This window comes from Drosophila pseudoobscura, chromosome X (assembly GCF_009870125.1).
Source record: "Drosophila pseudoobscura strain MV-25-SWS-2005 chromosome X, UCI_Dpse_MV25, whole genome shotgun sequence".
Taxonomy (NCBI): Eukaryota; Metazoa; Arthropoda; class Insecta; order Diptera; family Drosophilidae; genus Drosophila; species Drosophila pseudoobscura.
In genome coordinates this window covers 8327695-8340217 of record NC_046683.1, presented here as the reverse complement: position 1 = coordinate 8340217, position 12523 = coordinate 8327695, and positions in this window count along the sequence as shown.

Here is a 12523-nt window from a genome sequence, read left to right as displayed (position 1 = left end):
GTACTCCAAAATGAACAGCCAATGGAGATACAGCCAACATCGTATCAATCAAAGGGATTCATTTGAGACCTTCAAAAACTTGTTGCCAAGGACATGGTATGATGGTTATTTTAACTTTGGTTTCTCCCAAAAGTAATCAAGATAGGAGTGCTATATATGCTTTTGCAATAGACAGTTCCATATCATGTTTGAGTTAAGGGTCCAGTAAAATAACCTTAAGTTAAACTCCCTCCTCTTTTATCTGTCAGATGTGTCCCGGGCAGTTCGTATATGTTAGATATAATCAAAACCTAATATAAATTTCAGCAAAAAAGAAATCAAAATAGTCTCGTGGTTGGTTTTCAGAACTCATTAGATTATTGATTCCCAGCCTCGAGGCTCCCACACAAATCATAAAACTTCCTCTTGGCCATTGGATATCCGATTAGATACAGTTGTCCAGAGGCTGCAGCCCAGACATGGGGGCCCTTCTTATCAACAAGTCTGTGGGAAACTTAATGACAAAGTCGCACACCACACCACACCAGACCACACTTTGTTTTCGCATTAAAATTGCTCAGAAAAAAAAAAAGAGCACACAAGGACTGGGGACTGGGGAAAGGAAGTGTGTGAATGGGGGAAAAGAAATTAAAGAAAATGATTAATTGGTTTCGACGAATCAACGCTGGGCTACCAATTCCAATTTGGCATTTGGCTGTGGTTCCATTTTGAGCCTTATCGGAGGAGAGTTAGGGTTCCACAAAAGGCTGTGGCCGTGTGGCAGTGTGGCAGTTATGAAGGCTTAAGACAGCATACATAATGGAATATTGGGGGAACCTCTAGACTAATTTTCAGCAGAACATCACAATAAATTAACAAATAAAAGTCGTTCGGGGCTTCCAAAATGGATTTGTCCAGGAATAAAGGCAAATTTGTTGCTGTTCCTCCGGTGCAGCTTTTGCTTTTGGGTTTTGCCTCTCGACCTGGACCTGGACCTGGCTTGATTATTCTTTCAATAACACTCGCACACGAGTATGGGGCCCAGGGAGACCAGGGGCACAGAGGAAACAGCCTGGCCAAGCATTTACTGTCGCCGTCAACTTGGCCTCCTCCTCCTCCTCCTCCTTCCCATCTTCCTCGTCGTTGGGTCGTCGGTTATGGCCTGTTGTCGTTATTGTATTGTATTATTCCTTGGTTTTAGGGACTCCATTAAAATAAGTGCTTAATTTCATTTCTTTTCGCTGGATGGCTGCGACTGCGACTGCCTCTCCTGGTCCATCCGCTGGTTGGCTGGCTGGCTGGTTGGCCTCGTTGGCCTGGCTGTCATGTTATAAGTTACAAAAATCGCCAAAATGGATGCCTAAACGTCAAATCCGCCGCCGAGCGGTAAACGAAACACAACAAAAAGTGGATCGACAAAGCCAAAGCCCAAAAAAAAAGGAGAAGAACTGCAGAGAAACGGCCACATCCGTTCGGTCCTGCTCCTGGTCGCCAGTCTCCGAGACCATGAAAAGATATCAAAGAGGACGGCAGCCCCAAAAGCCCAAAGCCCAAAGCCAAGAGCTAAGGCTGTCCTCGGACCTTGGGGGCTCATAGAATGAATCTTAATGAATTTCGATTTGCTGGAATATGCAGGAATCGGCCGGTGGGTGTTACCTTCTGGCTGTAAAGTCAAAAAGTGGCATCTAAACTCCAGACAGATAGGTGGACACAGTTTTTTTTTTTGTTCCTTGCCAGTCCATCCTTTGTTGGTATTGTTATTGCTGGGGCTCTCAAGAAGAATCTCCGGACTCGTAAGCGCCGCCGTTGCCGTTGCCGATCGATGCGATGCGATGCGATGATCGTTCATTCACACACAAAAAACAGCAGACAAAAGACACCAAAAGCCCCTACAAAAACACGCACATTTCGAGGCGAGGATGTCTGCTGATTCTCCCTCGAACCCCGGTCGTGTTTTTTGGAGCAAAAACTCGACCATAGCACGCACCGCTCGGGTTACCCGAAAAACAATCAAATTAGAGCCAGGCCCAGACCCGACCAAAATGAAACTGAAATGAATATGGGAGGGAGGGCCCGAAGGCAATCAAAAGTGAATGCATGCAAAACAGCATCACCCAGCCATAGATCGAAGATGGAATTCTAAATACAAGAAAAAATGATAGCATTTAAATATGGAGTAGGTTATCGGATCCTCTTCGATCCAGGAAAAAGCTTTGGGTAGGAAAGGGTTCATAGGTCAAAAGGTACCATAAGTGTTCGAGGATGTCGCAATGCAATGGTATGGGGGTATGGTACTTACGGTCCGAAACCGAAGCATTTAAATATGGAGTAGGTTATCCGATCCTCTTCGATCCAGGAACAAGCTTTGGGTGGGAAAGGGTTCATAGGTCAAAAGGTACCATAAGTGTTCGAGGATGTCGCAATGCAATGGTATGGGGGTTTGGTACATACCATACATGCTATGTATTTATGTTTAAATGTTTATCGGCCGTGTAGGAGTACAATCTGAAGTGTTAATGGCGCATGAGTCAACTTATTCCCTGAATCAATAAACATACAACAAAAATAACAGCACAGCACAGAACAGAACAGAGCGAGCCGAAGAGAAAAAGAAATCATTTGCGTTTTATATAAACGAGCTGCTACCGAAACGATTTGTAACGATACTCGCGGTAGTACTCGGTAGAAACCGAGCCGAACCAAACACATTTCGGTACGGTACCGAGACCGAGACCGAGGCCGAGACTGAGATCGAGACCGACACCGAGACCGAGAGAGGAGGGTGGGTAGGCGAATGTCTAGTTTTGGGCACAAGTACTACCCGACGACTACTACTACTACCCAAAAATACCTTTTAAGTGTCTTGTATTTGTTTACTTCTGGCTAAATGTTTACCCAAGATTGGAATAAAAAACTCTGTAGTAGGCATTAAAGTTTTGGACCGCTATTTTTCACGTGGCATCCAGCGGCAGCAGCTAGGGACAGGGACAGGGACTGGGACTGGGGTGTCGAGATGATTAGATAAATTTGAGGAGCTGTTGGCATGACCAGATTGGCATTTACTGCCCCAAACCCCCTTCCCCTGCCAACACTCTCGCACGGGCGTACCTATAAACAAAACCCAAACGAACATCGGGATACAAATGATACATATGCCACCGAAATGTTCACAGCTCGGGGATCGCCACTTATACTACAAAAGAAATCGCAATGGAATGCGTAACTCGGCCAAGATTTGGTTTTGATTATGGATCTCACTCAGAGTTGGCAACAGGGAAAAACTCTTTGGAGTTTGAATTTTGTGTGGGGACATTTATGCCATTCCTTGAGAGTATGTAGGAACATATTCCTATTCGAAACTGGATCGATTTGGTAATGGAAAAGCCCTGGGCATACACACTGGTCTTAGGTTTTTTCCCAATGTTTGTGCCATGAATTATAGCATGTTATGTATGTTTTTTCTTTAGAAATTGGTATCTCTGTTTGTAGTTTTTTCGGGATTGGATGATGCGATGCGATGCGACGGGATGGGATGGGATGGGATGTGATGGAATGGGGGGGTGGCCACGCAATAGGGAAATATAAACATATCGGAACAGATACATTCGGTACAGATATGTGAATACAATTGCGTATCGTACAAGCACTCGCTCTCGCACTCGTATTGGGGGTAGGGGGAGGGGGCGTTTTGGGCTGTACATATAATAAAATTTCATTGTCGATGACTTGAGGTGGAATCCATTATGGAGGGCCATGCTGTACACATGGCATGATCTCCACCTGTGCCGAAGGTGGATGGCGGGGGCACGGTACCGCTGATGATACTATTTGCGGCATTTGGTTTTGGCCTGGACTGGTCTGGCCTGCCCTGGCGTTTTGTTTGCTTTTTCATTATTGTTATTAGAGCACATTTTTCATCGTAATTTCTTTCACGCGAAATAGTAAAAAATAAAGACTACTAAAACGTACCCGTCCTACCCCATCCCCAGCCCATTGGGGGGCGGGTTCCTGTTGTTGTGCGCCCTCCTCTAGTGAGTGTGCGGCATTCGGTTCCAACGGGCCATTAATGTGTGTTGTTTCTCGGTTTCGCGCCTCACCGCCTCCATGATTTTATTTGATATTACTTTATCCATATGTATAAATGTATGTATGTACGTATGTTTGTACATAGGTATTTCCACTTTGACCTCGAGGATTTTTAATTTTAATTTGAATCGGTGGACCCCCATCCCCCGTTCTCGTAAGTGGTGCGGCGAGTCCCCCAGAAGTCACCCACCAACCAATGCCCCACCTCGTCCATAACTCAAGCAATCTTCCACTCCTGTGCTCTGTATACTCGAACATAAATATATATTCCTACAGCACACCTCACGCAAAACAAAACAAAACACAACAAAACCAAACAACAAAAGACAGAAGAACAAGTAAAATACTTAATTGTTAAGTATCAACAAAGTATAAATCTACCGATACAAAGCCAAATCCCAATCCAAATCCGAATCCGAAAGCATGGCAAAAGCAAAGCGAAGGCGATTAAATTATTTGAAATCCACACACATATTCCAAAAATTGTTGCCTCAAAATAAAAACAAAATAGACAAAAAACATTCAAGCCGAAAATGTATACAAAAAGTAAGAAATTACCATTAATATAGGGCAACGCGCCGACAGAAACCAAGTGCGAATGATGTGCAACAGATGGCTACGCCACCGAATTCTTGGTCCATGCCGCTGCCGCTTCCACTGCCGTTGCCGGTGTCGATGCCGATCCCAGTCCCGAAAAGATCCCGATGCTGATGGCGTCGGCGATGGTGACGGTGACGGCGACGGCGACTTTGCTGCTTTCATACACTCAAAAAAAAAACAAGAACAATCTATTTCCACAACCTAAAGGTAACCAAACCACAACCAAAAACCGAATACCGATAAACTCTTATTCCTGAAGGAGAAAATAGAGTAGTATCCAAATCGGATAATAAACCATATGTTTATTTAATTGGAAATTTATTTTCGTATCATTTATATAGACATATATCGAAACACATCTCAAACTTTTCTTGCATCCAAAAAAACCTAACAGCAATCAGCGAATTATCGATAAGCGACCATATATCGATCTCAATACGTTGTCGTCTTTCCGTTATATCAGCAATTCTTTGCTTTTCTTTTGACGAATGAAAATATCGGAAAGCAATTGAGGAATAAAACAATATCGATAGCCAAAAGTTGTGGAAACCAGAGCATGGCTAAATAATTCAATTTTCCATCATCGTATATTACTTTTTAGGAATCGCAATTATCCTTAATTTATGGCTACAAATTTCATCGGATTCTTAAAAATAGGTCTACAAGATTTTTCAAGCTGTTGATATAAAATAACCATTTATTGATCCACATATCCATATATTTACTATCCATAAGCGATTTATGCTATTTATTTTCCCATAAGCGAAAGGATACATGGCTTTTTTTAAAGCTAAATGGCAGATGGATGTGTAAATCAATGAAGAGCACTACCTGGAAGAGATTTGTTTTCAGTGTGCAATAGCAAAACGATGGGGGTGATCGGAGTGGGTTGAGTGGAGTCCGGCAGCTTACACCGTTCCCCCCACCCATGGCCACATCTACATTCACATCCAAATAGTATCTCAATGCGAATGTTTGGATCTTCTGGCTGTTGATGTTCAAAAAGAAGAACGGGCGGCGACGTTGAAGGCATAGACACCGACATCGACATCGACATCGAAGCCCACAGAAGCAACAGCAGGGGCGTCGAAGCGAAGTCGAATCAGGCGGCAAGGCACTTAGACACTTGAGTTGTCCAAAAAAGAATAGATAGGAGAAAGAATGGGGCGCTCTGGATGTGCGCGATGTGTGCTCGAAATGGATCAGGACTGTTTCATCTTGAAGCGTTCAAAAGCACAGCACAGCACAGCAGGTTGTCTCCAGACTAGAATCGGATGCAGATATAAACATTCTCATTCCCATTCCCATTCCGATTCCCATTCTGAAACCTCAATACCATTTCTCTGCTCTGTTTGTACTCCATCCAGCATGCTTTCAGATACAAATAAACGCGTGTGTGTATCTGCACCGAGTGTGTATACATTGTGGCGTAATTAGATGGTCCCGGTGCAAGTGTGGCCCTTGGGCATCATTCAGTCAGCTATCCATAAAGCACTGTCAGCGATACTCAGATGCTGGGATCTATAAAGTTGGACCAACGATTAAATTAGAAATTAGATCATTCACACACCATCTCCAGAGCCAACGAACTACAGGTCTTAGGGGCTCAGTGAATAGTCCTGCTAACAGACAATATCATATGCTCTAACTAGATCTAGGATATGTATCAAACGTCATCAGATGTTGGCTCTTGTATACTCTTATAATACTATTCAGAATCAAGAGATCTTCTTGTATTTAAATGAATCGCAACCAACTTGAAGCCGATTAAATACTGTAGGCAATATTGATCCCTCAAGCATTCCACTTTTTCCATGTTTATGAGGTTTTCTTCGACTCAAAAAGTGCGTGCTCACATGTCTCAACTGATTTGGTATCGATTTGTATTCAAGCTCTGAATTATTCCCATTCAAAATGCATCCAATTACTCTGGAAACTCTAAAATTCTTTGAATCCAATGATACCCTTCAATTAGTCATTGGCCGAGGTCTTTAAGTGGTTTCCGTGTTCGCTGCCAAGCTTTAGGGATATTTTTATTAAAGTCTCCCTAACGGCACCACCAGCAGCACTCGGTATACAGGACGCCTTGGGATAGGAAGGAAGAACGGTAGAAATGAGGGTCTTCCGCATAGACCGGACCACTCCTTCAATTATCTTCCTCTGATTTATGACACAGACAGGCGACGCGCCTACGGCAGACAGTCAGCTGGCTGGGTGGCGACTCCCTCCATTGCCATGTCTATGTCCGCTCCTGCCGCATGAGTGGTGCATGGTGGTGGTGGAAGCACGCCCAATTTTGCACGGTGCACACGTCACAGGACACACGATTCGAGTCCTGCTGTTCCAGCACGAACCCCATTGTAGCGCCTTCTCATTGGACTGGCTCCGATAACCTTTGCGCCCTTGATTCCCAAACGATAAAGCTCGTCGGGGGCTTGCTTAAGAACTGGCTCAAGATTTTATAATCTTTCATCCCCCGCCCCCCCAATCCAAGAGGCTGGAAAATGGTAATTTATTACCCTTGGCATGTTTTGTGCCTGGCCAGGTACTTGCTGCAGTGGCACTAATTTTTCCGCGGTTCTCATAGATCCCAGAGACAGGCATAATCGTCTATGAAAATGCCGAGCCAATGCAACAGCCGCCCGCTGCTCTGCTCGGTCTTAGCCCCAATCCCAATCCCAGTACCAGTACCAGTCCCAGTCCCAGTCTTGCAGTCTCCCAGTCGAGCCCTTGACTTCCATTCGCCTAATTTCTCTACGCAGCTCTGGCTCTGCAGCTGGAGGGGGAATGGGAAGACGGAGACGGGCACTGGGCACTGGGCAGGTCAACAAATTGACTTGATTGATCGCAGTAGAAAGCGGTATGAAAAACAGCGCCGGTAACAAGCGGTAATCACAAAAATAGTTTCCACTGATTTTTGAGTTATGGGAAATTTTAAATATCTCAAAAACCGAAATTACAGCCCCAAAAATATCATTAACCGGGGCTTTGGCCATGGCTAAACATTCACGAGAGTCGGGGCTTGTCTCTCTGTCTTTCTCTCATACTCTCATATGCTAACACTTAATCAAAAGAGATACAGCAGAGTGTACGAGTATCTCTGGGATTGACGAACCCTTCTTCGACCGCAGCAGCAGCATCACAAAAAGAAGGAGAACCCAGAGAAAAAGGCGGGTGCTCTTTCGAGCAGGCCATTAAATGTAATGACAAAAAATATGATGTCTACACCCCACCACATTCCCATCCAAAACGAAAAAAAAAACCAAAACCCAAACCCCAGACCCCAGACCCAGACCCGGACCCGGCTAAATGAGCAAATGAATAGAATGCGTCGCTGCGGCCATTTAAGTACTTACTGGAATGATTAGACGGGGGCATCCATATGTGGCAGAGTTCATTAATGGCAGCTCTATTTAATATAGGTTGTACAGTGTACACACACACACGCACACACACACATGGAACCATGGTGCATGGTAATTTCTAAAGGGGGTGCGATTCGAATTTCTTTGATTTCTTGGCGAATGAATTTTCGAATGAAATAGAAGGAACAACATCATTAAGGATCATGGACTTGGGATTATATATTATCAAAGTACTGCGACTGATTTAGATACTGAAGAATCCTTAAAATGACAAAATCAAGGATATTTCTGAATATATGGTAATCGTCTGAAAAGTATGAAGTATGAATGAAAGTATGAATTTGGTGAGCTCTTGAAATTATATTACATTTGATAAACTTTTTATTTTCCAAAGCATTTCTAATCCATCCACGATTTCCGCACAAAACCCTTTGAAATTAATTAAACTAAATATAATTTAATTAATGAACCCATATCGCAACCATTTCGTGGACATGTTTACCACTCCTTTATCCCATATCTATAAGTCAGGTGCCACAAAGTTTCTTTTTTATGTGTGTTCTAGACCCATACGGATACGATTTTTGATGTTGCGGTCACAGGCCGAAACTTAATCGCGTTGTAATCGCCGGTAAGTGCATGACTTACAGATCTCTATCTGGATTTTCGACCCAAAAACCGTTTCCTTACCTACCCATGTCCCATGTCCCAAGGCCCCTTCCCCCTTACCCTTTCCACCGTTTACCGAGCGAGCAGGTTGGAGTGATTTTTCGAGCTCTCAAAACGTTTTGTCGCCTGATTTTCGAATGACGGAGGGTTTTTAATTATTTTGTCACTTGGCTATCGGCGGAGCCATCGACAAATCTTGACAAAGACATGACATGGAACAATTTGTTCCGAGCGCCGCCGCAGCCGCCGCCGCTGCCGCCGTGCGATTGTGACAAATTATTGACAACAATATCAGAGGCGGCCGCGGAGGCAGTGGCCGAAACGCACACCGGAGAACGGTGGCGCCACCGACCAGGCAGCCAGCCAGCCATCCAGCCAGCCAGCCAGCCAGCCATCCAGTGTGTGAGTGAGCCAGGTCCGGACCAATCCACGAAGTACATGCCATCAATCTCAATCTAGTAATGACGCCGCTGAAGCGCCAGAGTGCCTGAGTGGCATAGTGGCAGATTGGCAGACGAATGATGGCGGGAATCAAAGCCTCTGACTCAGATCTGGGTTTTGAGATCTGAGCGCACTGGTTCTGAGAGCATATTGATTCCCAGCTGGGATCAGCCTCCGTCTGGGACTGCGACTGCGACTGGGACTGCGACTGCGACAGCTACTGTAGGCTTTAGGCTGTAGGATGGAGGGGCGGCCGATTCTTTACATAATTATTACATTTTTCCTTTGTGCCTTAAAAAGTGCTCGCTCATACATAGGATAAATGACGAAAGCAGCCACAGACGCAGACACAATGCCAATGACCAGGTTCACGTCCACATCCACATCCACATCCCCATCTCCATCCACAGACTTGGCCACATCCCAGTCTGGAGTGTGCGCCAAAAAGTAGAAAGTAAATGCCGATGACTATGGACTAATCTTAGAAATGACGGGAAAATGTCAGTCACTATCACAGATCAAGCGTAGAAAAAATCATTAATTTAAATTGTGACCATCTACTCTCGACCTGGCCGACACGGCCTCGACATCGACATCGACCACGGCCCAGAACACATCACCAGCAACCAGCAAGCAGCAACAGCTCCTAACTATGTGTAACTACGATACAAAAAGCAAAAGGCCAAGCGACTGTCGACTGTCGATTGCCATATTGTCGAAATCAAATTGACCGACGAGGCCTGGGACTGGCGGACTGCTGGACTGGGGACTGAAATAGAGGCTGGATCTCAGGGGGTTTTTTTGGAGAAAGGCGAACCGTGAGTGCGTCCAATTCTGTCTGTCTTTCTGTCTGTGTGTGTGTGTGCTGGTGCGTGTATCTGTATCTGTGTGAATGTGATTGGCAAGTAGTTTTGTGGTCAGCGTGTCTGTCCCATGCTGTGACTTAGTTATATACAAAAATCCACCAAATCGATGTCATGACATCAACGCAACGCAACTTTCGGAAAACACAATCAACCTCAGCCCCGTCCATGATTCTGATTGAGGTTTCGAATATGTATTCATCATCCTGTATATGTATATAAAAAAGTATTGGGTCGTCGGCGTCGCACGATTTTACTCATATCGGAGCGAGTGAGCCGGGGGTTGGCGTGCGAGCGAGGCGAGTGCGCAAGAGCTCAGAGGATTTTGTTGTTTAGAAAGGTTTTCAATTATCGATCAGATTTATTTAGATCGAAAAGATCCTTATGGTCTATTACAAATGGATTTTTCTCTGATAGAAGGTTCTCAATGTAAGAATATCTTTATATATGCCAGAGAAATCCTTCGCATGTGACCACAGTCCCCACCATACAATATTACAGTATAGTATACCCAATCACTGATGAACTGATGAACTGATGGACTGATGGACTAGTACCACCATTAAGAGGCATGTGTGTGCGGACAAATGAGTCTGGTAAACGTAAACGAGAGCCGAGCCGAGCCGTGCCGTGCCGTGCCGGTCAAAGCCGAACCGAACGATGAACGACAATGCCGAAAGTTCGCAAGAGAGCCATGAGGCATACGAGGCATGGGGTACATGGAGGCCCTAACTTTTGTAGCGTAGCTCTTTGTCTGTGTAGGTATCGTATGAGTTATTGTTCGGGCCGGGACTGGGACTGGGGCTGGTACGCTGGTACGCTGGTGAAGAACTGGGGGACGGACTGCGGCGATAAAACATCAAACAAAATTCCGAAAGAAACGATTAATCTTTTGGTCATTTTCATTTGATTGACGGATGGGAAGTAAATACGAGAATGAGATGGAAATTTAAATGAAATATGCGAGATTTCAAGTGAGCCAAAGTAAGACATAATGGATTGGATTGGATTGGATTGAATTGGATGCGATATGCGACGAGATGGGGATGGTATATGGTATATGGTATATGGTATTGTGTGGTTTGGTGTGGTTTGGTGACCATGAATATGAGTCTTACTAGGGGCCTAAGCGTCATCTATGATATGACGATGATCCGTCCATGTAATATTCAGAACTTGGTCATCTAGCAGTTCTAGCTCCTTACGGATACAAATGCATCTCGCGATGATCTCTTACCTGATCTTAAAGGGAACCGCACAAGAGTCGGCCTGTGTGTGTGTGTGAGTGCGGCTGATGGAACCCAGAACCGAGAGCCGAGAACCCAGAACCCAAACGAAAAACCTCTAAAACAAATTCAAGTCAAAGAGCAAAGGAAAAGAGAACGCCTACCGCGGAAGCAGACGTTTGACTGGACTGTTGCCCCAAAACCGGCAATTATCAAAATATGTGCATTAATAATGCGTAGCGGAATGGAATGAATCAGCTGCCGCTTCCACTGCCACTGCCACTGCCTGGACTGCATGGACAGAGAAGAGACAAGTAGGGCTGTAGTAGGGTCAGAGACGTCGCCCTCGTCGCCAGCGTAGACGCCCAATGCAGATTGATATCCAAAAAGGAAAAGAAAGAAAGGGAGCCAAGGGGAACAGGAAGAGGAACAGGGAACAGGGAACAGGGCACAGGGAGAGACCCATCGCCTTACCCGAAAGCGTTTCACGAGGGCGTTTATGGCCCTTACCACGGTCACGGCCATGGCCACAACGACCAGCCACGGACGGAGCATTTCAATCTAAAAACCGATGCCCGATGCCCCGCTTTTGTGTTCGCTAATTAAAAATGTCCTTCGACGGGGATGGGGATGGGGATGGGAAGACGACGACGACTTGCCCTAGGTGTGTGTTTTTCATGGGCGTTGCCCAGAACTTTGCCAAACGAACGACGAAAACAAAACGATTTTAGCCAAAAGCCTTTGGAAAGCTTCAGAGTTTCAGAGTTCCATATTCCATAATCAAATAAAGAGAGGGTTGTGCTACGTCTCGGTTAGGATCGGATCGTATCGGATCAGATCGGATCGATCTTCGCGCCTACATTTGCCGCAGATGTATTTTTATTTGTATTGCAATGAATCTTTAGGTTCAAAGAATGGGGATAAATATGCTGGAGAAGCAGTGCATCACCTCTGCAGGAAAGAACGGAAACGCTGTATATATTCTATAATATGTGTACAATTCTTAATATGAAAGCTTTTAAATTGAAACATTTTAGTAGTTGTAGAATTTTGTATGAAATCTTTTTTACTTAATTGGATTGCAGCATTTGTTCATGTTTTCTCTTATTCAAAATGAATTATTTGTAAGGCAGAAAAGATCAAAGAACACAAACAAGGGATATGCAAAGAGCTCCTGTTCCGAGAAAAGAAGCTCGAAATTTTAGAAATATTAGTATAATTATTTATAAATTCTCATATATAGTGTAACCTTTTGCCTCTGTCATTTACGATGAGAACTGAGGGTTCCTTGCTA